This window comes from Tubulanus polymorphus, chromosome 6 (genome assembly GCF_964204645.1).
Source record: "Tubulanus polymorphus chromosome 6, tnTubPoly1.2, whole genome shotgun sequence".
Classification (NCBI taxonomy): domain Eukaryota; kingdom Metazoa; phylum Nemertea; class Palaeonemertea; order Tubulaniformes; family Tubulanidae; genus Tubulanus; species Tubulanus polymorphus.
Window position 1 is genome coordinate 10,696,324 of NC_134030.1, and position 24,867 is coordinate 10,721,190.

The 24,867-nt window shown below is 40.1% G+C and overlaps 1 long non-coding RNA gene across 1 annotated transcript; it reads right to left on the reverse strand.

The window, feature by feature from the left end:
• Positions 1-7,052: 7,052 nt before the first annotated feature.
• LOC141906668 (uncharacterized) lies at positions 7,053-11,253 on the reverse strand. The gene is made up of 3 exons (XR_012619386.1): positions 11,142-11,253; positions 7,384-7,464; positions 7,053-7,115 (listed from the first exon to the last, which is right to left on the reverse strand). It is a non-coding gene; the product is annotated as an uncharacterized LOC141906668 (long non-coding RNA).
• Positions 11,254-24,867: the final 13,614 nt, after the last annotated feature.

Genomic DNA, 24,867 nt, shown 5'->3' on the forward strand with positions numbered 1-24,867 from the left:
TTATCAATCGTATCAAATTCTCGATGTATACCCTCACGACCGCGACGGACGACAGTCTCTGCTCCTCCTTACACAGCTCGTTCACTAACCGAAGACAACGCAATTCATGAAGAGGCTGAAAATGTAGAAATACGGTATGTCGAATGTGGTATTGAACGGGGTGGCCACTTTTATTTGACTAGCTTTCCCCCGACTTTTCCCGGAGCACTCCCTGACATGTATGTTGTTTTCACAGACTGGATCTGCTTGGAATCCGATCAATTAACAGTCAAATACGTAAGACATAGATGGAAACTGTCAGACTTAACAAACGATGTAGCAATCTCAACAAATGTCCATGACTTTTCCCCAAGTTGAAGCTTTTTTTACAAAATTCCCCAACTATTCCCTGACTATTTTCAAGAAAAGAAATTTCCCTGACTGGTTCCTGATACCCAAGGAAAGTGGCCACCATGTTGAATTGTAAAACAACCAGAGTAGGTGGCCTATTTGAATGAATGAAATTATAAAGAACCTTAAATGCTGCAGCAAGTGAGGATCTGCCTAGTTTTCGAGTATTCACTAGTATTAACAGTCTTCTGCATTCAATATCTTCCACTAAATTATTTCTTTCCAGTAGATTAACTTTCAATGAAAAATGTATTGATATAATATACTGTTATAGAAACACTATTTTGTGAAACGACACAAGAAACATGTTTCAATTGCTGTATGCGATGTCTGGATAGCCAAACATGTACTAACATACAATACTGCTTTACTCATTGCTAATGTAGTTTTGATTTGTGTATGCTTCTTGTTTCAATATGAAGTACTGGCTGATAACAGATGAACTTCAAACACATAAAACACAAAATTTTTTTCTGGTTTTTAGGTTTCTCTCGCATATGTGCAGCATGCCACTAGGCTTTGCAAACCGTCATGCGGAAAAATAAATACGTTCCAAACCTTATATTGAGCCTTACCTTGCCGAATAAAGCATAGAGCGAAGCCATCGATTTCACGCATGGTAAAATAGTCATTTCCATAACTTCGTTCAACTCTCCGAAGGAAGTATCCTTTTTGCCACATCGGGGGACATAATCCTCCCACAGTTGGAGCGATTCATCTAAAATGACGATCATCTGATATTCAGCGTCTAAAGTCGTCAAATCGGAGAATATATCGTCTTCATTTTCATCGATGTCATTGTCTTCATCATTCACTTTAGTTTCTTTCTTCTTCGGCTTCGGTAATGGTTTCATCTATGAATGCAAAGCCAAGCCGTTAGCACCAAGAATGGACTCAATATAAGATAGTAGACAGGCCTGTGTCGAGCTTTGTTTGAGAGGCAGTTCTATTTCGGGAAAAAAGGGCAATTTTTACCTTGAAAAGGACCATTTCCCTATTGAAAAAGGACATATCTATAGTAATAAGTGCCAGGGTACCTGAATAAATCATTTGAGTATGGATTGCTTTTCATTTCGAAAAATAAAAAAAACATGAAAATAGTATCCAAATTTCCCAATATCTTCTGATATTATCAGGGGGTTTGTTCGGACACCCCTGGACCCCCGCTCGACACGGGCCTGGTATATGCAAGAAAATGCTATAAATTATTGATATTATATTTATCTAAGTCAGTTGTCAATCGAAGTGAAAGAAGTGGCAATATACCTCTTTGATTGTTTCAGAGTACGTAGCGATGAAGAGCCAATGCTTTGCCAGCGCCAATTCATACGATAACTCGTTGCGATTCACTCCTTCCAGAAGTCGAACCGATTCAACGAAACATTCCAAAGCCGATCTGCGGATAGAAGGTACAGTGGTAGGAATTATTCAGATATTGATATTTTCTTTTGGAGTAGATGAGCCCTTTAAAAAGAGTAGAAACTACTTCTAAATAGAAGTCATAGTCGGGTTTAGTGGTTACTAAGTATCATACGTAGCAGGGAAGTATGTCAACAAACATCTTTGTGGTATAAATCTGTATTCAAACCTGTTTTGCGTGCTTTCTGTCCAGAGAGCTTGGCCTTTTTCGATGAGAACAACAGCTTTCTTCAACGGATTGCCATTTATACTCGACAACGACAGCAGAGCTTCGATAACTGAATTCTGTTCCGACGACAAAGAAGTCGATCTAATTGAAATCAAACGAAAAATATTTCTCATCAATAACTGGTGGACAGGATAACAGGATAAATCCCAAGATTTATAAGGTACATTATGTATAGGCCTATGTTTACCGTTTCTTGTATGCGTTAAGTTCTGCAATTAACAGTTTTTCAATGTCGACATGGCCATATTCTTTTGCGCTTGAATCAAGAGCATCCTTTAAATTTCTATGAAAGAAAAAAAAAACAGTTGACACTTCCACAACAGGCCTTGTCCATGTAGCTTGGATTGAAAAATTTCTACCGGAGGTTGTTAAAACTTTGAGTTTTGACACTTAACCCCTAAGAAATAGGATCTTCCTGCATGTATTTCTTCAAAAATATCCAACTCAGAGGATGAAACCTAGCGTGTGACCTTCAGCGTGGCTCCTTGATCCAAGAAATGTATTTTATTTACTCCTGAACCCTGGCCTACAGATTCTCCTAGATCCACCTGAGATGTTATGAGCTACAACTCAGCAATCGACGGAGATAGACAAGTTGAGAGGCTATGAAGGAAACGTGAGCTAAATTCAAGAAGAGGCTAGGATATTGGAAATCAGCCATATGTAAGCCCCTGTGCTGCAAAGAAATTGTGACTCGGAAATGCCTTAAAAATGAATATTGACACTTGTGTTGAAAAGAGGTCAAGTACCTATTTGTATCCAAATCCGGCGCATCGCGTTTGATTTTCATCCAAACCTCAGCAGCGGCCGATAAATTGCTGTCATCTTCGAGAATACCCTGCACGACAACTTGCTGAGCTTTTGCCCACTGATTGGACTTCCGATACGCATCTGCACAACATTCGAACCAATACCATAATTTGACCTGAAATTAGGAATAATACATTTTGCGAGAAATGCAAAATCTTGGTATACAGGTATAAGCAACGGGAACAGTAAATATTCGAAAAGAAGTACCATTACAACGAGAAACTCATCGCAACAAACTTTAGGGAGCAGTTTTATTCAGTTTTTTCCCCATTATGTAGGTATCATTATATCCAGAATCGAACCATTTCATTTCGGGGTAACAATTTTTATCTATCGCGCTGGACAAATTGTAGCAATCGAATAATCATTTCCATTTTTTTTGTGTCATATGAATCACCTCTAGAATCCTTGATTTCGTGCAAGTCTTATCCATACGGCACCAGTCACCGAGATATCTAGCTCCGATTTCATAAAACTGCGTACTCTTAGCGTACAAGCCGGCATTGAAAAGACACGCTCCACAGTTGTTCGCCATTACACCTGAATGATAATATATTATATATAGCTGCAAGCCAGCGATATCAGATTTTCTGCAGCCCAGGGCATTTTTTATGCACCCACTAGACGGCCTCCGGTAGGGAGTACTGAGCCTGCTACATTTAACTTTTCATAAGCCGTAATCACACAAGCATATTGGCGCATGCCAAATTAGGCCAGGAAAACCGTACACATGGCTGCTAAATGGGCCAATTTCAGCGCGAGCAAAAACATCCGATTTTAATGTTTCAATCTGTTCACGTCAAATTGTAAGATAGGATTGTTGTAAAGCGATTATTTGTGAAGGAAATGAGTGAATGCTAGTAGCCCTAGTGAAAGTGAATGCAAACAAGCCATAAGGCAAGTTCTCAGACTCGGGCTCAAACTCAGAAATTACCATGCATTTGTTTGAGTTGCATTTTAGATATATTGTACCCAGGGTCAATAGCTAGATTTTGATATGACAACTTTGACCCCGTTCATCAGTTATGAGGTCATCTTCGAGGCCATGTTGCTGAAAAATTTATTAGTGTTTTAGAGTTTTTAGTGCCTAGTTCTGCTGCTAGGTGGTACACTGGGCCTATTGTTTGCACTGCACAACTAGACCCCCCATACTAACATTTGACCCAAGTTTCATCAAGATCAACCCACTATCTATTAACAAAGCTGAAAGACAAACACAGACACACATACACACAATCGCATACAGACAGACATTACAAAAATAAGGGTCTCACGGAAGCCGGAGAACCAAAATGATAGCCCCATCAGGCATCACCATGAGTCGGCTAAAAAAAGTACATTAGATTGGTTGATAGTTTATGACTCACCAATAGCATGACTTTCTGCGCAGTATTTCTTTATCAAGTCAATTATATCAACGTTGAATGCATCTAACACCTCTTCAATAGCTTCGTCACGTGATTCCTCTAAAAGAAGACAATTGAATGAATTTTATATCAGCACACCTTCTTTTCATACTCGTATTCTAGGCGTATAGGATAAACCAAATACTGTATAGCTGAAAATGATTTCAATATTCCACAAATATTGAAACAAATGATCATCATTGATCGTGGTTATAAATGCATGTACCCAATGACAAATTGCGAATAATGAAATATTTTACTCCCCTGGTGGGAGAAAAAACAAGCAACTTGTCAGCTGGTATCTATTCCTTACATGACCAAACTGAACATCTTGTAGCTTCAAAAATACCACCCTCAAGGATAAGTCTTAAACTAAGGGTCCACGGACTTCATGCCAACTTGGAAAGCGGTGCGACGTGCTCAACAATCTGACAATTTCGATATTCAACGCCCCCTGGTGAACAGATACTAAACCCAATGACCTTAAAAACTAGCCACAATCATAGAACATGTCATTTACGCTACAACTTTGCAATTGAATGTGGTGACAATATTTGCCATGAGTCGGTAATCTTGATTCCGATTGAAAGAATCTGAGGGTTGCAGATGCGACCAAGGTAGATACAGGTAAGAGCGATAAATTAACGCAATCACCCGCTGGGACTTAAGTTCCAAGTAAGCTAAAACGGCTCCATATTTTTGTAGACCTTGATCCCATAGATGATACGTACATCTAAAAACAAGTTAGTACATGATATGTCTCTCTTTTAAGTCATAACTTTCATTTGAACTTGAAATTCTTCTAGTCCAAAATAATCCAAATAAGCGTGATTTGGTATATTATTGCACATTATTGCATGTTATGGAGACAACAGGAATAAACATAGGTACCTGAGCATTTCACCCAGTTCGTAACGACCATCACCAAACTCTGCCAGATCGAAGGCAGACGACATAAACGCGATTGTTGCTTGGACGATTTACGATCAGTATTATCCGCACTGCGATGTAGATCGCGGAGCGAGGTCAACGTGAACTTCAGCAAGTCGCGTAGCGCAGCGAACGCGTCGTCCAACAACGGCGCATTCGACTTCGCGTTCTTCGCGTCCCAGCAAAATTCCAACTGCGCGTGAACGAACAAAAGCGTATCGAGAACCGAGATCGTTCGCCCTTCGCCGTCGAGATCGCGGCGTTTCAATCGACTAACAGACAGCGCTAGTATCCGAATCAATTCTCGCTGTTTGCCCGGTTCGACCAATAACGACTTTTTCGCCAGCTCTCTCTTGAACGAAACGACGGAACGCTGAAGTTCAGAACAAACGCGATAAATTTCCGACGTCGGCGTTTTCGGCAGGCTGTCCGCGCGATTCGCATTTTCACCGATTATGTCGTCGGCCTTGTTCCATCGACAACTACGAACCAGCGCTCGGTGATAGTAGAGCGAAAAATCTAAATCGGACGACGGCGCATGCTCGACGTCATGCAGCAGAATTTCGCGAAAACCGTCGGCGAATTTTTCGTACGCGTCGATCGAAAATGTTCGCGCCTTTTTCGCTGACGTTTCGTACCGACTCAAAACGATCGTCGCTTTTTCGACGAGCGACGACGACTCGCGCTCGAACAACGCCAAATATTTCAACGACAACAACTGCACGTCCAACACGCTCGTCGTCGTTGACGGTCGACACTTTTTCTGCTCCATTTTGATCGCGTAGTTCCACAGCGTCGAGAAAACGCCGCGATTGATATCGGATAGCGATTTGTTGCGTAGATCACGTACGTCGAGGTCGATCATGATCACGTACAACCGTTCGATCATCGGCAAACATTCGTCGATCAATTCCTGGAAGAAAAACCAAAAAATTCTACTAACATCGCTCGAACACTCACATTTTACTTATATAGGGTGGCTACTTTTATTTGACTCAATTTCCCCCCCCCCCCCCGACTATTCCCTAATATGCACATCACTTTCCCTGCTAGGAATCAATCAACAATCGATCAGTCGCTTTGTCTTTTTCGTCACTGACACATTTGCTTTTAACTCGACCTCAATTCAATTAGTAAAATTAATAGTTGGTAGGGACTCGACTGAAACACCGGACGAACTTAATGGTACGTAAGGGGACATACATTAAGTATGTACACTTGACTTCAGGGTATTTTTCACTCCCCTCCCCCATGTACGCCCTTTGTACATTCTTTTATAACCCCCCTTGTGTACATACTTTAATGAATGACCACCCCTCCCCCCAAATTTTTCAGGATCCACTGTTTAAAGAAGGTAAAATTTACCAGCAGTTATTAGAGCTCTGCAACGATGTATCGTATCAACGAAGTGAAACGCCGAGAGTGGGGGATTCCTGGGAAATCCCAACAAATAGCCTATTGGGGATATTTGTAAAAATCAACGTGTTTCGTGCACAAAGTATGTACTATAAACATTAAACCTCCCCCTAAGAAAATTATGCACGCTTTGAGCTCACCACTCCCCTTCCCCAGTACGTTTTTGTTCAGATTTCTAAATGTCCCCCCTCCCCCCCCCTATGGGTGTACAAACTTTATGCACGGCCCCCCAATATAACTACGACACAAACCTTTGAGACTAGTTTGGTGAGAACGTGATAGTGAAGTTTATGAGGCATATATGGAGACGAAAATTCTGCGTGCAATTTTACACGCGCGTAACACAACGAACAAACATCGACGCTCGCCATCAACTGATCCAGATCAGCTCCCGTCGCCGTATCCAGACTCGATTGTGTCACCACTACGTGCATGAACGTACACGAGAATTTCCCATATTGTGCGGCGGCATCGGGAGCAACGTCGTCGCCATCTTTTATCGGTTTCAGGTACTCCTAAAATAAACAATCGACAAAATTATCAAGATTACAATACACGATAATGAACGATAATACATGATTTATTAACAGAAGCGACTGCAGCAGTGAAAGCCGCAGCAATAATTGATTGAATGGCATTTTCAAAAAATGTTTCTCATTAAAAAACAGAAAAAATGAACATTTCATTAAAATACCCTCTATTTCATGGTTAGCGGTAAAAATCCCCTATTTTACCTAGGGGATTTTTACCTACAAACCTATTTGATGCCCTCTAATTTTATACCTGTACTTTTTCGTGAAGTCCCGGAGCTGATGGACTCCTCTTCAATAGCTGCAATATTTCAGCATCCATCTCGTATCAAATCTGCAAAATAAGGTTACAATAAAAAGAATTAGATAATTAAGTTAATTCTTACAATAACACTGCACTAGGTCTAATCATAATGTCTAGATTGTCCTTTAAAACAAGCAGCCTTAGATTTTAACACTTGATAACTGCAGCTTGGCCTTATCTTAATTGCACTAATTGGAATAATCAATCCCTAATTGATAAACAAAAAGCCAATTGTGTTTCAATTTGAAGAGGGCCTGAAAGTATCAACTCAGGCTATGACTGAATCAGTGCATTGGAGGTATTATAGAGCGAAATTGATTAGTGGACAGCACATCCATGAATTTCCTGTAGCAATTTCAAAGAGCAGAATACATGTGGGAATCGGCTGATCATCTCTTCCACAATCTTGGGAAAACTACTCGCGTTTAGGAGAATGAATGCTTTCTTATTTGTACACGCCGCCGAACCCGATGATGATACCATAGAAGCGGCAATCAACTTTTTGCTACTGAATTTCCGAATTTCTACTTCGATACTCGCTAAGACGGCGGAATTACTCTTTAAACACAACATGGCCGGGAATCAACTCCACATTTTATGTAAGTTAACGCAATGTTTCTTTAAATTCACAAAACTTAATCGTCAAACAGGTAAAGGCATAATAACCTCAATAGTCAAGACACAAACGACCAAACTTTGTGGTGAAGTTTGGGCCGGTCATCCTTATTACCGAGATGACATATTTTACCGAGATGAACCGAGATCAACCAAGATGAAATTAGATATGACATATTTATTTATTCCTTATCGATTTTTACCATTGAAATCATATTATATCAGTAATAAATGCCTGCTGGAGTCATATTTTACATATTTTGTCGGATATTTTTGTAGAAAAATAACTTAACTTTACCGAGATAAGATCGTCGATCAATCAAATTCAATGAAATTTTATTGCTAACCGAGTTTACGTATTTGAAGTCAAAATTTTTTTAAATAAAAAAAATATGTAAAATATGACTCTAGTAGGTATTCATTACTGATATAACATGATTTCAAGTGTTAAAATCGATAAGAAATAAATAAATATGCTATATTTCATTTCATCTCGGTTCATCTCAGTAAAATACGTCATCTCGGTAATAAGGATGACCCGTCGGGCTAGTTGATAGAAAGGGTTAGCGGTAAAAATCCCCGGGTTAAAATCCCCTTGGTCAAAATCCCCTCGGTAAAAATCCCCAATTACTGATATAATATGATTTCAAGTATTAAAATCGATAAGGAATAAATAAGGAGGATAAATATGTTATATTTCGAATGTAGGTAAAAATCCCACAAGGTAAAAATCCCCCCTAGGTTACAATCCCCCCATATCCACTTTTCTATAAAACTAGTGTAGAAAAAATTAACTTTTTACCAAATTATTTAGGAATACTTAAGTACATTAGATAAAATCAAAGAAGTTAATAACTGTAAACTAGATAATTCCGCGACTAGATAATTCTTAAGTAATAATTATTCATTTTCAACAGTGACCACTCCTTATTAGCCACTTTAGTTTAAATGACCAATTTCAATCAACTGTACCCTTAGAATAAGTATTTTGTCTCTACAGTAAATTATCTTAGGGGTAATCACTCCAGTGCCCAAAAAATCAAAGAAGTTAATAACTGTAAATCAAATGGGTTGGCTCTGTGACTAAATAACTCTTAAGTGATAATTATTCATTTTCAACAGTGGCCACTCTTTAATTAGCAAGTAGGCTAGTTTAAATGACCGAATTCAATCAACTGACTCGCACCCCTAGAATAAGTATTTTGTCTCTACACTTATTATTCTTTATTAAACGTTTGGTAACCGTATTTAATGGATGGAATTACTATACTAGAGTTAAATAAAGCAATAAAGTGCAATAAAATTTCGAATCTTTATTTTTTTAAACATAATAGCTGTTCAAAATCTTAGTGAAATCAATTATGGGGGGATTTTTACAAGTCATCTCCGTTCATCTTGGTAAATCGGTCATCCTTATTACCGAGATGACGTATTTTACCCGAGATCAACCGAGATGAAATGAAATATAACATATTTATTTAGGCCTATTCCTTATCGATTTTAACAATTGAAATCATATTATATCAGTAATAAATGCCTGTAACAAATGATACCTTGTTTCTCCGCTGCGGCCGGGTCATTTTTGTAAAATATAATAAAATTCGTAATCAGTTCATTTCTATAGCTGCCGGGTCCGTTATGGTAAAATCAATCACGATTCTTAAAAAAGTAATGTACAGGGTAGATAGGCGACCGGCCGGGTCAAATTCTAAGGTCAGCAGAGCGGAGAAACAATTATATAAATTTTAGCCATATCATCGAAATTCTAAACTGATAAATTTTCGCAAATCGACTAACTCGCTCCCGGAGGAATTTGACACCTAAGGTGGCTACGCCCAGAAGTTCTCCAAGTTGCCGTGTTCATGTCGTAAGAGAACCCAAAAACCATTTTCGTTTAAACGAACGATTTATCGAACACGAACAATCATATTCTCTCGATATATTTACAGTTTCGTATCGCGAGAAATTTCAGAACGAAATCGACACGATCGCCACCCACCAGACGGCGAAGAATACGACTCGACGAAAAATCGTGCAGCTCTACACGAAGCGATCGGTCGTCGACACGGTCGCATCGCGTATCGTTGACTACATGCTGCGGTTGCGGCGATCGCTACGAGAACTCGAGGCAACGCTACCGCACGAAATGCGACTCGGGCCGGAGCCGCCGAACGACGAAGATCTGGCCGAATTCGATGACTTGGAGGAAGCGGACGTCGAAGAACACCACGCTATGGCGCTCGACAATTTGAACATCCGTAGACGAGAATAGACCGACAACCGTTGATAAATTTTACAGAGAGCTCGTTGTTATTTGTTTTATTTTCAAGCGATGTGAAAATAAGAAAGATACTTGTTACGCTGAAATGAAAATCGATTCGTTTGCATTGAAATCTTTTTGAAGTGCGATGACAGCTTAAAATCTTAGTCTAGTATCTAGCCGTTGTTCCCTTTGTAGGAACCGTAACAACGACTGGTATTCAGACTATAGGTATGTCTATGCCATGTATGACCTCAAAACTGCGGAGAAAAGAATATCTTCTCGTGGAAAAAGAATAACGTTAATTTTGTAAGGAATTGATGCCTCATTTCTGCTTAATAAGTTGACACCGCCAGCAACTGGCCTAGCCTACCCTATACCAGATTTTTTAATAATTGTGACCAAGTTCACTATAACAGACCCGGCAGCTCAAAAAATGAACTGATAGCAAATTCTAATGCAGTTTACAAAATGACCATGTCGATTCATCAGGAGAAACAAACACAAGGCTTCGAAGGTATCATAATTCTATTTCAAATGGCCTAAATTAGAACCAGCGGCTATAACATAGCTTCTTTCCTTCATTTGTGCTGATACGTTACAATGGGAAAATTTACCATTACCCAAACTCTATATACGCCCTTAATTTTCTGCCTTTGAAAAAAGCAGTTGAATCACACGGGCTTGTGGTTAAGTAATCAGGTAGGCCCTAATTAACAGATTAATAGGTAGCTGGTCGGTCAAAAAAAAGTCGTCAGAATAAATCTGATGAGGCCTAGGCCTAGCCTATCGACCTATCGGTGTATGAAAACTGAATCCAATTCAAACCAACCATTTATCTTCCATAGAATGATCGGGTTCGTGTTATTTTCATCAAGAAGTGGCCACTGCCTTTCTTATTCCAAAAACAGATGTTTTTACTACACTTCCTTCATAAAAACCGCCGATTCGTTGTTTACAATTGACGTGTGATGGCAGCACCGCCTTTTAAATTCAATACAAATTTTTTGTAGATTCCTCACTTGCCAGGGTTCGTTGCCTCCCGCCGCCGAGTACACTGGTTGCCGGTCCACTTTTGCGCCACGGCCTGCGTTCAGTCAGGATAGTTAACGTTTATAACGTTTAAGAAACGATAAAAAGTCCTGCCACGTTAAAATGAATAATAGCGTTCCGTTTTACCGCGATTTTTCCGTAACAAAATCGAAAAATTTCGTTTAATATGCCTCTCGTATCAACCGGGTTGAGTGCGTTTTCGTTTAATCGGGCTATCTTTTCGTTTTAACGTGGCAGGAAAAAGTTCCGTTTTATTGCGCGATAAAACGATTTTTAGCCGGGCGTTTTTAAAATCAAAATTTGCAACGCCTTTTTTATTCTTTACATCGCCCGTTCAACCACAAATCGTAATACGTTGAAACAAACATCAATTATTTAAAAAAAACAGCATTAATTTGAAATCCATTGTCATAAAAGAATTTTTAAGATGGCAGTGCACTGTGGGAAATTCGTCAGCGAAGATTATCGTAACGTGAGGACCGCCAAGATCCACTGCAACATGGCGCCTAGAAACTGTGGAAACTTCATTCTTGCAAATATCACCTTACTTCACCTTACTTTGGGATTATCATATCATAACACGATCGACTTTAAAAAGTAACCTTTCCTTGATTTTTTCTTTTTTTTCTTTATGTACTGAACCCAGTTATTATTTTCGTTATAAATGACATTTTTAAATATTAGAATCGAACAAACTGACATATCCACATGTGGATACATGTATATATCCACATGCATCGTTCATTTATAAACTACAACACAATATGAAACGAAGAATGCGACTGTAATCGATATGAACATAGTTCAGTTGGTCACTGACAGTAAATTAGTGAAATAAATTTGAACTTGAACTTATACTTGACAATGGCAAAATTATCGGCTAGTCTTCAGCAAATATACAGCGACTTGCTCAGTTTGCTGCGGAAACATCGGCTTACTGAAAAATACACGATGAAGTCTGTGGCAGAATTGAAGGCATTTGAGCATCATTGGTCGAATAAATATCCGTCCAGAAAACTCGCAAACTGACGCCATTTACTGGTTTAGCGGCCCCAAGAATTTTCGGAAATCTATTGTTGAGATCGAAGGGGAATATTCGTAGAGTAGCCGTGTTAACCAGGTTTAAAATAAGTAACATTGAGTAGTACTGTATAGGTTAACTATTTATTTGACGCACGAGCTTTCGCTTCTAATGAGAAGCTTCATCAGGTGAATGAGTATAGTCAATGGAAAAACAACAGTATTTATAGGTAGACTGACACTAATTACAGAGAACTGAGTGAGAAGAGTAATTACAAATAAATGATGAGTGACATGATAATTAATAAGTAAGTGAGTGAGTAGATAATTAATTAATTAAGGAACGACGAACTAAAACAAATCAAAGAGAAATAAATCAAAATGAAACTATATCAAAGTGAAATAAACAGATGGTATCGAATAACAAGTCTCAAGTCTGAGATGAGTCCAGATACACGAATAACAAACGAAATTACGTTCTGTAGCGGGACATGAATCCTAGATCGCGATTGAGGCCAAGATTAACAATATCACCGCATTGAATAAGTTTTTGTTCCATGATTTCGCGCGAATGCTTATTAGAAGTGTTCATTTTATGTAACGCGGTAACTTAAAGGTTACTGATGGTGTGGTTCGGAAGATTGAAATGTTCGCCGATTGGTTTATCCATTTTCTTGTGTCTGATATCAAATTTGTGACCGTTCAAGCGTTGACGTAATGTTTGTCCAGTTTCTCCGATTTAGATGGTTCCAGGGTAGATATCGCATGTGATGGCATTAACAACGTTGGCGGAGTCGCATGTGTAGGGTCCAGCGACTTTGAGTTGTTGGTTGTTGGCTGCGGTGACGGTCGGTGATGAGTTTATGAGAGGGCAGAGTTGACATCTAGATTTGTTGCAGGGGCGCGTGTATTTGTTAACTGAGTCTTCTTCGGCGGATAGTTTGCGGTACGCGATGACTGGTCTTGGTGGTAGTATGTCGCGTAGATGATCATCCTCTTCGATTATGGGTTGGAGATCTGATATGATTCGTTGGATTGTGCGTAGGTGCGGACTGTAGGTGACTGCGATGGGGATTCTTTCGGTTTCTTCAGACGTGGGCGGGTTGTATTGGAGTGTTCTTTCGCTGGGTATGTAAGTAGCGCGAGTGATTTGTTGGTCGATGGTATCAGGGTTGTACTGGAGTTGGTGGAACATATTTTTCAGTTGTTGTAGGTGTTGGTCGCGGTCTTGAATGTTGGAGCAGATTCTGTGGTAGCGAATGGCCTGACTAAAAGATGATGGATCTCGTGGTGTGTGGTGGGTGAAAGCTGGTGCCGTGAAGGTAGCTGTAGGTGGCAGTAGGTTTTCTGTAGAGCGATGTTTCGCCGTTGTTGATTTTGACTAGAGTGTCTAAAAAGGAATTTGAAGAGGTGAGTGATCGAGGCTGAGTTCGATAGCTGGATGAAAGTTGCTGAAGTTCCTGTGGAATTCAAGTAGTTTTTCGAGCCCTTGCGTCCAAATGATGAAGACGTCGTCGATGAAGCGATTGTATAAAAGTGGTGAGTGCTGCTGTGTTTGGAGGAAGTGTAGCTTCGTTCAAGGACAGACATGAATATGTTGGCGTATTGGGGGGGGGGGGGCATTCGGGTGCCCATAGCTGTACCCTCGGTCTGGATGTAGAGCGATCCATTGAATTTGAAGTAGTTGTGTTTAAGTATGAATTTGGTGAGATCGATGATGGTCTGTGAGTTTTCGTTGCTAGGTAAGGTTCTGGAAATCGCGGTGAGTCCATCTTCATGTGATATGCTGGTGTAGAGAGCTGTGATGCCCATAGTGACGAGTAGGGTGTCAGCTGGGAGGTCTTTGATGTTTGCGAGTTTATTGATGAAATGTGTGGTGTCTTGTACGTAGCTGGGTGTGTTCACTGCGTATGGACGTAGGAGACGATCTATGTAGCCAGATATATTCTCGGTGATGGTCCCGATGCCGGAGATGATTGGGCGTCCGGGGTTATTATTCTTGTGTATCTTCGGAAGAATATAGAAGGTGCCCGGTGTCGGATCAGCTGGTATTGTAGCGAGTAGATAGTTCTTCAATTCGGTGGGTAGAGGTTTGATAAGTTGTTTGAGTTCTTTGGTAAACTGGCTGGCGGGGTCTTGGTCGAGTTTTTTGCAGAAGTCGGTGTTGTGAAGTTGGCGGTGTGCTTCGTTGATGTAGTCGTTTCGATTCATGATGACAGTGGCGCCTCCTTTGTCGGCAGGTTTGATGATGATGTCTCCGTTGTTTCTGAGTGTGAGTATGGCTTTTCGTTTTGCTGTAGTGAGATTGTATTGAGTTTTAGGCCTGGTGTTGATGATTTCTGATTGGACTCTGTTTCTGAAGCTGGTGATGGACTGGTGATGGCGGGCGTGGGAATGTTCCAGAGGGCCATGCCCCGTTTGTTTCGCCGGGGAGTGGTGGGTGATACTGGCCTCTGATGCATATTTTTATACGTATACCTACCCGTAGCAAATCCTTAGCTACGCACTGTCCTTGTCGTTATCTGGTATATCTCTTACTTTAAACAGGCGCAGAAGAAAACTGTTTGCCGAATATACGTTCACTTTCGCGATACTACGATATCGTATGACGTTATAGCGTCGTTTACGTCCGTGTTTTACTCGTATGATTCCCACATTTCAGTCCAGTGCTCAGATGATTACGAAAACGATTCCTCGAGGCGCAATAAATGAAAAAATTAGCCGAAGCGATACTCAATCGAACCAAATTCTGAGCGGCATTCAAATATTGATAATTCGCTTCCTTGCCAATGTTGCCGTTGAATATGACGATCAGATTTTTTATTGCTGCCCTGACAAAGAAGCCTTTTTTGATTAGGAATAAACAGCAAATGAGAACTAACGTCACTGTCAGACTACGATCACTCGAAGTGTTCACTTCGTTCTCCGACGACGACGATAGCTTTTTTCTCTTTGCTCCCGCTGATCTCAACGTGAATATCAACCGAACAGTTATGATTGCAACTAATATCGCCGGAGTCAAGTTGAAAACGACCGCATTGAAAAACACCTCATAATATTTCAAATAGATATTCTTACCGAATGGGGTATATTTCTGTACCCATTTGGCATGCCCGGTGCACGGGTTGCGATAACGACGACTAGTGTATCTGAAGAACAGTCTCACCTGTGAGCAAATGGTTAATATTACAAGCACAATTATGTTAATGTAACCCTTCTTTTTAGTAATCAATTTTACAGCTTTAAGAGGCCAACACACTACGATATATCTGTCAATAGCGATTGATAAAGTCACGAGGTCGACAAAACACGAAGAAAGTAGGCGTACATTTTGCGTGTATGGATGAATCCGTTTCATGGTGTGGTTTATTACATCGGTCATGTCTAGTATGAGTGTATGGCTGTAGAGCTCTTTGTGAAATTCAAAAACGATATATGATACGCATAGAAGCATGTCACCAATAGCCAAACAGCGTAGATATAATATGCTCGTGTTTTTCGAACGCTCTTTGGTAAGGATAACAAATGATATAACGTTTCCGCACACTCCAAAAATCGCAACACCGACCGCAACGTAGTTAACCACCTGGTAAAACATATTCAATTCAAACGATTTGTAATCTGAATGATGTATGTATTTGCACCGAGGATGCGGTCGGAATCCACGTGCCTCGGTCGTAGACGTGTATGAAATATTTCCATAGGGTGAATAAGAAGTGTCGTTGTTCATCGCGGTGCGAGTCGTCGATGTTGGTAATGGCGCGGTGCGGCTTGCAATCATCTACTTAATTAATGTTAAGTGATATACATGTGTACACACCGATATCGGAAGGTCTGCTAATTGGGCTTGCAATTTATTGCTATATGAAATCTTATCCCTATGAAAGGTAATGATCGTATATATGAATACGCGAAGTAACTGAGTCCGAAAGGTAAATTGCGATGTTGCACGCAGTTCAAGAAGAAACTACCTCAACATCGAAATTTATGTTTGAATGTATCTGCCGAGCAACTCCAGTATTTCTATTTTAAGTCAATAAAAACCGAAGTTAGCGGATCATGACATTTCTGCTAATGCAAATGTATACAAGCCACCATTTAAGGATTACGCTAAAAAATTTATACTTTGTGTCTCATTTCCGCTGAGCTTAAAAGTTGACCCGGCCGGCCGCCTATCTACACTGTAAATAACTTTTTTGGAAATCCTGATCAAGCTTACACAAACAGACCCGGCAGTTGTAGAAACGAACTGATGACGATCCTTATTGGAGAACTTCAATTTGCGAAATTGGAAAGCTTTTTGACAATTCAATAATCGTGATGGTAAACGTAGACGCTAGTTGTTACTAAATGCAGTATCTCAGAATCTCTCGCGACACGGTTAGCAAATTTTATATCGTTCTCTCAAAGGTCATTCTTATGTCATTCTTATATATTCTATTTTCTACTCTGATCCTGTGGTAAGAGGAATAATAAGTAAGACCACGTGAATGGAGTAGTAGTACACCATAGATTTCCTATTACGATACCCCTCTCTATTTCCGGTGCATTTCACATTCGCTATATCGATCGGAAACATCGAAAAATGTTCTCAGGATATTGCAGGATATCCGCAGGATATTGCTGATACTGATTCAGAGTAGTCCTGATGCTAAATAGAAGAGTTACAGGAGAGTCCCAGGTTTGGACGCGGGAATTTTTGACTGATTTAGATCAGAGTGGGCCTGATGCTGAACATAGGATGTACGGAGTACTTACCCAGTAATTACTTGTTCTGATTCAGGAGTGGTCCTGAACTGAATAGTCGATAAACATACAGGATTGTCACGGGTTCTTTCCCAGTTATTACTCGTACTGATTCAAAGAGGTCCTGATGCTGAATAGAGGATGTACAGGATTGCCCCGGGCTTGAACCGAATTATTAATGATACAGATTGAGAGTGGTCTTACTGCAGCTGAATAGAAGATGTAAAAGGGTGTCCCGGGGTCGAACACAGTTATTACCAACACTGATGTATAATAAACTCCACCTCATGAAAAGAATAAATTGATAGATAACTATAATCTTGTTTGTCATCATTATATTTATTTCTGAAATATCATTCCGAAATCCATTTCTGTCTATTGTTTTTAGACGGCGGCAGCTGTTTTAGCTCTCACATTTTTCAACTTTGAATCGACGAGATTCCCCGTACAGCCGACTGCATCATAGTCAATGCAGTTTATCAATACAGTTTGGATATATTACACAATGTCGGAGTTACTTTTTTAACAAAATCTATATTTGCCATAATATACATCAGTAAATGAAACTTAATTAACAGATTTAATTGTATTGTATGCAAGTGTAGATGATTAATATTAGGTGTACATAGATGGCAGACCAAATGCAAAGGTAAGAAAAAAGAGAAGAAGAAAAGGAAAGTATCTATAGTACCTGCTAATGTGCGTAGTAGTATTGTTGGTGTCATTGCAGCTCAAAAGGTAAGTATGATTGGCTGTGAAAAATTTTGTCACTGTAATGGTTAGCTCGCTATCTAAATCGAATTTGAGGTTGGGGCTTCCATAAGAACTTAGTTTTTTTCGGTCACAGTTCGTATAGAGTTAAAATGGGAATAATGCCCATTTTATCAAGTTGCTGGTGAAGCTCATGGATCTTGCGTCGGCGGTGAGTTAAAGGATAAGAAAGTGGTTGGGTGTCAAGGTTCACTCGGCAATGATTTCAATGGGGATTTATATTGGCAAAATGCCAAAAGTAGTTGGTGTCTCAGGAAAAGATTCACTCGTACGATTCAAACATATTTCTTCTTGGCGATTGAGATTTTTTTTTTATGAGGAAGAAACGGAATATGTAGGTTTACGTAGATTTATTTGTGGTTTTGAAGAGAGGAATACTTTGAGTAAGGCAACATTTAGATAATTCTTGCATATATGATGGTTTGTTATAGTTATCGACGTTGAACATGTGTGAATATTTAGCAAAGCTATTTTCTGACCTATTCTCGAAGAATGGTCGACGTCGGAAATCCGGAACAGAGCGAAAGAGTAACGAGCGAACTATCAGTTTGGAATACCAAAACTGGACTGATTTATTTTTACACACAAACTATTTATATACATTGAGATACGACACAGGTGGAGACATGGAAAATGATACAAAAACAAAGGTGACGAGTAGTGACATGACAGTGAGACAAACAACAAGTAACACATTCTGACACAGACAAACAGTATCAGAAGACAATGAGTAATAAGATGGAGACATAAAACAATATAGAAATACGAAATATAGATGAAATATGTATAACAATTATCAGTGATATTTAGTGTTGTTAAAAATACGTTCTTTACGCCGAGTGGTGGAATTGGCCCGACAATGTGCAATACCTTTGCTGAGAAGCTTGACCCTTGTACGCAGCCCGACACGAGAAGAGCAGCACTGTATATAGTCCATGGACGTATAAACTAGATCTAGTTTACGTCCATGGTTAGTCTAATAATAGTCTTGAATTGGGGCATTGTAAATGATATCACAGTAATCGGGATGTTGGGGAAAAAATCGCAAAAATAAAGAACCATGGAGCAAAATGATTCACAGTGCTTTTAGGTTTACGTAGCAACATTAAACTGGATTCTTGCAGAAACGGATGGCCAGTGAAGGCGCTGAAGAGCTCGTATCAACCGGGTATTTCCGTTTTCGTTTGATCGGACTATTTTTTCGTTTTAACGTGGCAGGAAAAAGTTCGTTTTATTGCGCGATAAAACGACTTTTAGCCGGGCGGTTTTAAAATCAAAATTTGCAACGCCTTTTTTTAGGTTACATCGCCCGTTCAGTCACCAATAGTAATACGTTGAAACGTACATCAATTATAACAAAAGTTATATTTTCGTTGTAAATGACATTTTTAAATATTAGAATCGAACAAACTGACACACATCCACATGTATCGTTCATTTATAAACTACAACAAGTTATGTAACGAAGAATGCGACTGTTATCTATATGAGCATACTTCAGTTGGTCGATGACAGTTGCAAAATTACCGGCTAGTCTTATTGCAGCAAATATATAGTGACTTCTAGTTTGCAGCGGAAACTTCGGCCTACTATAAAATACACGATGAAGATTGTGGCAGAATTGATGGCATTTGTATGGTGGCTGATAAGGGCCATAGCGTAAAATTCCTGGTATGTAAATGAGGGCGCCAGAACGCCAGAACGCCAAAACGAAAAAAAACGTCCAATTTTCTCTAAAAGTTCGTTTTGGCGCGCCAAAACAAAGAAAATTCCGTTTTGGCGCCCCCGCCAAAACAAAGAAAATTCCGTTTTGGCGCCCCCGCCAAAACGAACTTTCATTTTGGCGCCCCCGCCAAAACGAACTTTCGTTTTGGCGCCCCCGCCAAAACAACGAAAAACGTCGAAATTTCTCTAAAAGTTCGTTTTGGCGCGCCAAAACAACGAATATTCCGTTTTGGCGCCCCCGCCAAAACAACGAAAAACGTCCAATTTTCTCTAAAAGTTCGTTTTGGCGCGCCAAAACGGAGAATATTCCGTTTTGGCGCCCCCGCCAAAACGAACTTTCATTTTGGCGCCCCCGCCAAAACAACGAAAAACGTCGAAATTTCTCTGAAAGTTCGTTTTGGCGCGCCAAAACAAAGAAAAGTTCGTTTTGGCGCGTTGATCTTGTGTGTAATTTGCATAAATTTGCATAAATGAAAATATTTTACGTATATATAGAATTATTTTACGTGGTTTAAAGTTCGTATTGGCGGGGGCGCCAAAACGAAAGTTCGTTTTGGCGGGGGCGCCAAAAACGGAATTTTCTTTGTTTTGGCGCGCCAAAACGAACTTTTAGAGAAAATTGGACGTTTTTTTTCGTTTTGGCGTTCTGGCGTTCTGGCGCCCTCATTTACATACCAGGAATTTTACGCTATGGCCCTTATCAGCCACCATACTTATCAGCCACCATACATTTGAGTATTCATCGGTCATATAAATATCTGTCCAGAAAACTCGCCAACTGTCGTTATTCATTGGTTTAGCGGACCCCAGAATTTTCGGAAATCTATTGATGAGATCGATGGCTATTTGACCACAGTTACAACAAATACACAAAAGGGCGGCTCCAACGATCATGGCAGTGCTTTGTAAATCGATGGATTTCTTTTCGTGCCCGAGTCCTACAATTTCCTTTCCTTCTGATTTTGTGTAGGTTATCAATTTATAGATCAAAAGACGCAAAAGTCGTAAAATACCAGCTGATGGAATATAAAGATGGATCATATTGACAATGAATATCAAATCTGCTCTCCTAAATTTTCTATACTTCCTGACCAATACGTGTCTACCATAACACGGACTTGTCACTGGAATACGCACGAAAGCGTAAAAGGCGTAGAAAATGTGAAATCCACAAAAAAGAAGAAACGACGTTACGGAATAGACAGTGGTTGGTTCCTTATGGGGGGGGGGGGGGGTTGGAGGGAGGGAGGAGGGGAGAGAGAAGAGGTATTTTTGAACGATCCATTTCTTGATTGGGTCCCAGGGCCGGGGCTGCGACTAAGTAACAATTGGCTTAAGTGGATTCGCCACTGGGAAGAAAGTCGTATATTCTTGTCATATCGGTTTTTGTATCGGTAAATATAATTCATCGACTACAACCTACTCTCGTGAAGAAATAGTATCCGAATACAGATATATATATATATATATATATTACAAGTCCAGGCAGTAGTAATACCTTGAGGATACTTCATGTGCAGCAAGACTTACAGTAAGTTGTGAGTGGTTCCCAGGGTCCAAAGAGACGAGGGCTTGTTCAATAAGCCACATTAGGAGTTCCACAGGCTTACGGAGACGGTGGACGGCACACGCGGAGACGGTGCAGACATCACACTCGGAGAATAATAGAAAGCTCGTAAAAGATTGATGAATGAACTAAAAATGACTGCGGACACTAGGTGGCCGCCGCGATGTGTGGCGTATCTGATAATTTTGATGACGATACTTGTGAATTGCGGAGCTCATTCTAATGCAACATATTCCCAAACTGATTCTGGTGTTTGGACCTGGAGCAGCGGAAGCGGTTCACAGCCACCACAACAAAATACACTTGTGACATTAGAACGTAGAGGAGATGAACTGACGTTCGAACCGAAAGTAAAATCCAATTGGTTTAATTTCAATTTTTCCTGTCTTTACAAACTGGTCTCTTTTGATCGCCAAGGAAGACATATATTCCTGACGTTTCCTACTGGCGGCGTTTACATTCGATTCAACGATTTATCGCTGTGTTATTTGGATACGAATAGGAAGTTATCTCAACGTTCCCAAACATTTTGCAGTTCAGAACGAGTAACCTTGAAATCAACAGCATTGTTCGAATTAATGATAAACAAATCTGAAGAATATTTAAACGTGCAAATTTGTGTGGACGGTAATTGTAATGAGGAAGCGTTTGTAGTAAACTCGCTGGTCTTCCACAGAAACGATATCAAAAGTAATTCGATGGTTATTGAAGGTGGGAGAAGTTATAGATATGAAATTGGAAATCTGGTGATAAACAGTACTACATTAGCACCGGGTAAATTAGATTTACATTAGATTTACATTAGATTTCTTCAATACTCGTAAATCATAATATACAATGAATATCCCACGCTAAGAATAAAAAAGAGTCTAAAGTATTTCCATGGGCTAATATTCGATTCAACGTTTCGACTATGTCTCAAGGAACATTTCAGACTCGTTTTTCATAATCGGTGTGGAGGGGGATTTTATGATATCTTTGTACAACGCTGACATACAGTGTTCAGATCATAGATTATGCCACAACTTCTCTGATTCGCCGGTTTAATGCCAGACGACCAATTCGAGGAATGGGAAACCGTGCTGGGAAACTTTCCAAAATTCGTTCACTCATTCCGGGCAATGGTTTATTCTTAATATGTGATAAATAATAAGATCCTTATTGGAGAACTAACTTGAATTCGGAAAGCTTTTTACAATTCAATAATCGTGATGGTAAATGTAGACGTCAGTTGTTACTAAATGCAGTATCTAAGAATCTCTCGCGTCACACGGTAAGCAAATTTTATATCGTTCTCTCAAAAGGTAAGTCATTCTTATATATTCTATTTTCTACTCTTGTCCTGTGGCAAGTAGAATTATATGACCACGTAATACAAATGGAGTAGATGTATACCATAGATTGCTTACTACGATACCCCTCCTCTATTTCCAGATAATATAAGATAAGATATTTATTCCAGTAAATTTCACATCGCGACATCTATCGGAAATATCGAAAAATGTTCTCGGCGAGAACAAACAAGGGTGGCCCCCAGTTCGAACCCAGGATATTGCTTATACTTATTCAGAGTGTCCGGATGCTGAACAGAGGGCGTATGTACATCAGTGCAAATAATCAAACTTACAGAATTAACTTGACCACGTTTGAAATGCATTTTATGCGAGTGTAGATGAAAAATATTAGGCGTTCATAGATGGCAGACCAAATGCAAACGGAAGAGAAAAGATAAGATGAATAGGAATGTATCTAAGGACCTGCTATGTACGGTGTGATTGCAGCTCTAAGGTTAGCATGATTGGCTGTGACAAATTGCTACTGTAATGGTTAGTTGGGGCTTCCGCGAACATGTAGTAAGAACTTAGTTTTATCGACTAATGAACTTTGAAATGAATAGGCGCTTTTACGAAACTGAATCTTTGTAAAACGAATTAAGTTTCACGTTTACAGCACACTATGGTGGCTGATAAGTATGGTGGCTGATAAGGGCCATAGCGTTAAATTCCTGGTATGTAAATGAGGGCGCCAGAACGCCAGAACGCCAAAACGAAAAAAAACGTCCAATTTTCTCTAAAAGTTCGTTTTGGCGCGCCAAAACAACGAATATTCCGTTTTGGCGCCCCCGCCAAAACAACGAAAAACGTCCAATTTTCTCTAAAAGTTCGTTTTGGTGCGCCAAAACAAAGAAAATTCCGTTTTGGCGCCCGCGCCAAAACGAACTTTCATTTTGGCGCCCCCGCCAAAACAACGAAAAACGTCGAAATTTCTCTAAAAGTTCGTTTTGGCGCGCCAAAAACGGAGAAAATTCCGTTTTGGCGCCCCCGCCAAAACGAACTTTCATTTTGGCGCCCCCGCCAAAACGAACTTTCGTTTTGGCGCCCTCGCCAAAACAACGAAATACGTCCAATTTTCTCTGAAAGTTCGTTTTGGCGCGCCAAAACGGAGAAAATTCCGTTTTGGCGCCCCCGCCAAAACGAACTTTCATTTTGGCGCCCCCGCCAAAACAACGAAAAACGTCGAAATTTCTCTAAAAGTTCGTTTTGGCGCGCCAAAACGGAGAAAATTCCGTTTTGGCACCCCGCCAAAACGAACTTTCATTTTGGCGCCCCCGCCAAAACGAACTTTGGTTTTGGCGCCCCCGCCAAAACAACGAAAAACGTCCAATTTTCTCTGAAAGTTCGTTTTGGCGCGCCAAAACAACGAATATTCCGTTTTGGCACCCCCGCCAATACGAACTTTAAACCACGTAAAATAATTCTATATATACGTAAAATATTTTCATTTATGCAAATTTATGCAAATTACACACAAGATCAACGCGCCAATTTGAAAAATAATTTTACTGTGGTTGAATGCTTGTTTTGGCGGGGGCGCCAAAACGGAAATAACCGCGCCAAAACGGATTATTCGTTGTTTTGGCGCGCCAAAACGAACTTTTAGAGAAATTTCGACGTTTTTCGTTGTTTTGGCGGGGGCACCAAAACGAAAGTTCGTTTTGGCGGGGGCGCCAAAATGAAAGTTCGTTTTGGCGGGGGCGCCAAAACGGAATTTTCTCCGTTTTGGCGCGGAAAAACGAACTTTCAGAGAAAATTGGACGTTTTTCGTTGTTTTGGCGTTCTGGCGTTCTGGCGCCCTCATTTACATACCAGGAATTTTACGCTATGGTCCTTATCAGCCACCATAGCACACGGTTTAGTGAATCCGATTTTGTAAATCAACGCGTTTATGGAAACGGTTTAGTAAATTGATTCATTTACTCGGCGAGCAAGTTAGTGGCGATTTAGTCAGCTAAATCCAACATGGCGTCCCCTTCGACCGCGGGCTAAAGACATTTATCGCAAATTGTCGTCTATCAATAATTCGGTCACCATTGACGCCCATTTTCTTTCGAATCGTGACCTTTGAATTGATCATGATTCGACTCATTTCTGAAAAACGATTCGATTTACTAATCCTGTCGGTTTCCGACATCGAATCGGACTTAGCTAAACCGAATCAGATTCAATTTCGTAAAAGCGCCTAATTTTTAGGCTCCTGAATCAAAACGTTATCACATGACCAACCAAATATAGTAAAAGAACAAACAAATAACACAGCTATAAGATGTACGGAAAATACGTAATGGATGGGGAGGAACCCCTTGAAGAAATGTTCGTTTTCCTTTGAGGTGACGGTA